Genomic DNA, 3,393 nt, shown 5'->3' on the forward strand with positions numbered 1-3,393 from the left:
GTTTTTTTTTTTTTTTTGATGATGATACAGTGTTGGGTATGTAGGGGAGGAGGCATGGAGATGGGAGCGTGGGGGAAGGGTAATGAATATGATTAAGACACCTATAAAACTCCCAAGAACTAATGAACAAATTTTTAAAAGATGGTAAACTCAAGATTTTTTTAATGAATTACTCTTAAGTGATTTCAGCCTTTAAAAGTGTATAAGAAAATCTGGGGAAGTTCCTGAAATTCATGGACAAATTTTTATCCTTGGGCTTGTATGGGTTTGGTGGTAGATTGAGGATGCATAGCTTTTGTTATATTTTATAAGAATTAAATACTTTTTTATTAAGAACAGTAGTACGTAGTGGATATGTATCATATTTTCATTATCCATTCATCAGCTGAATGCCATTCAGCTTGTTTCCATTTCCCAGCTATTGTGAATAAAATATCAGTGAACATGGCTGAGCTAGTATGTGTGGAGTAGGTTGTGCTTATGTATGTAGGAATATACATATGTGTATATAACAACAATTAATAAAAGAGAGGCCATGGATTTAAAAAATAGCAAGAAGGGGGATATATGGGGTGGTTTGGAGGGAGGAAAGGGAAGGAAGGGACAAATGACATAATTATATTATAATAGAATATATAATATGGAAGCTATATGTTTGATTTAAGCAGAGTCAAGATTAATTTGATAATTATGACTTCATGATCTGTGAAATGCAAGTTTGGAGAAGATGACCACAACAGAACATAATATTTTTTCTAGGAAAATTAGTTCAGTATTAAACTTCCAAGAAATTCCTTAAACTTTCAGCTCTAAGTAGAATGATGAGATCCGTTCTTACCCACAAGAGAACTTTTCTGAGGATAAAAAGAGCTTTCTTAGTGACACAGGACATAGACAAACCCCGTGCAAACTGAAATGCATCGTCTTCCAGGACACGAGTGCACCGGAGCTTAGGGTATTTCTCCTCCGCCCGGCTAGCTTAACTCCAGGAATAATCACATAGAAATTGTATTAATTAAATTACTGCTTGGCCCATAAGCTCTAGCCTTTTATTGGCTAACTCTCACATCTTGATTCAACCGATTTCTAATAATCTGTATGTCACCATGAGGCTGCCCTCTCTTAGAACTGGAGGGGGAGGGGGGAGAGGGAGTGGGGGAATGGGAGGAGAAGAGGAAGTGGAAATTTTGAATGGTATTATTTATAAAGCAATAAAAATAAAAATAAAAGAAAACAAAAAAGAAAATTAGTGATAACAAGACTGCTAATGATATTCTGCAATACTCAGAGACCTATGCTTTGCTCAGCTATTGCCAGAGAGGCTTCCTCCTGCCCTAAATGGAAATAAAACAGAGACCCACAGCCAAACATGCTGCAGAGATAGACATATTGATTGATTGAGAGAGAGAGAGAGAGAGAGAGAGAGAGAGAGAGTGATCTCGGGACACACAGCTCTAAGTGGGAGTTAGCTATTAAATCCCTCCCCTCAGAACTCAGGGAAGCCCTGTGGAAGAGGAGGTGGAAAGAGTGTGACAATCAGAAAGGATGGAGGACACCGGGAGAGCAAGGTCCTCTAAATCAACTGAGCCAAGCTCCCAGAGACTGCAGCAGCAGGCACAGGGCCGCATGACTCTGTACCAGTATTATAGCTTCACTTTGGTATTTTTATGGGACTCCCAACTGTGTGAACGAGTGGGGCCCTGACTCTTGTTCTCTTCTGTTGGTCTGCCTTGTACAATTGATGTGTTGATTTTTTAAGCTTATCATATTTTATTTTGTTATATTTTATTGCTATCTTTTAGAAGCTTGCTCTTTTCTAATGAGAGACAGAAAGGGAGTGGATCTGGATGGGAGGAACTCTGAGGAGTACGGGGAGAGGAAACTGTAATCGATATAGTGGATGAGAAAATCAGTTTTTTCAATGGGGGGAAGAAAAATGATAAAGAAATGGACACACAATGAATCAATAGGTTTTAGAGGTGCTTTTAAATTTTAATTAAATTGATTAAGTTGAGAAAATAATTGAAAGTAGAAAAAATCTCATTAATTTCATGCTATTAGAGTCTAAAACTTAATTGGAAAAGGTTCTATAATACTGTTTACAACTCTATAATGCTATTTATGATCTTAGCTATTATAATTCTAGTTCAAGATCTTAAAAATTCTATACAGTTCCACAACAGTTAAAGACATATTAATGAATGATTTTTAAAATATTCTAAGTAGGCCGGGCGGTGGTGGCGCACGCCTTTAATCCCAGCACTCGGGAGGCAGAGGCAGGCGGATCTCTGTGAGTTCGAGACCAGCCTGGTCTACAGAGCTAGTTCCAGGACAGGCTCCAAAGCCACAGAGAAACCCTGTCTTGAAAAACAAAAGAAAACAAAACAAAAAATAAAATAAAATATTTTAAGTAAAACCAAAAAACATGGCAATTTTGGCATTAATTCATGATAATGCATTCAAATACTTAAAAAACACAGAACTGTCAAAATGAAGACAACATTAAAAGATAAAATGGAGCATGTTTGAGAAGTGAAAAGTCATTTGAATAGCTGGGAATGAATTGGTGTAATTGGTTAACAAATAGAATGAACAAGCTAGAAGTTAATGGCCAGCTCAGAATCATAAACAACTGAGACATGACCTAATATATAACCAAGTCAAAAAGAAAGAAAGGGAAGAAAAGGAAAAAAAAAAAAGAGAATGCTCCAGGCTGAAGATGCAGCTTGGAGGTGGATGCGCCTCCAGTTTTTTCAGAAAAGAGAAGGAAGTAGCTTAAAAGTATGAATGTCATTGATAAAAATAAATTATCACTGTAAATTAATAATTAATAGTAAAATCTTTGAACCATAAGATTTTAAATTGGGACAAAACATGGAATCTATTACCACCGTTTCTCTTTATGCTGGAATACCTTGGCAGGAAATGAGACAGGAACAAAGATGTTTTTAATTTGTTTTATATATATTTATTTGGAGGGAGAGAGAGAGAGAGAGAGAGAGAGAGAGAGAGAGAGAGGGAGAGAGAGAGAGAGAGAGAGAGTGTGTGTGTCAGTGCTCTCCTTCCACCATGTGAGGTCTAGGAATTGAACTCAGGCCATCAGCTTGGTGGTAAACTTCCTTCCTCACTGAGCCATGGCCTGAAGAACAAAGATATTGCAAAAAGTCCTGATGGCTGGGGAGAGAGACGGCTCCTTCACAGGTCATTTGTTTTCAAGGTAAAACTCAACAGAGGATAAAGATCTTAGATGAGCTTGAAAACAATTTATGCAGTTGCTTTTTCAATGCCAGGAACCAGCAACTGGTAAAGGCAATCTAAAGCAACTATGTAGTTAGCCTGAACATTTAAAGCAACAGGGTTGAAGTCTAGGAAAGCCATGTGAGCATTCTATAA

This window comes from Chionomys nivalis, chromosome 6 (assembly GCF_950005125.1).
Source record: "Chionomys nivalis chromosome 6, mChiNiv1.1, whole genome shotgun sequence".
In the NCBI taxonomy this organism is placed as follows: Eukaryota; Metazoa; Chordata; class Mammalia; order Rodentia; family Cricetidae; genus Chionomys; species Chionomys nivalis.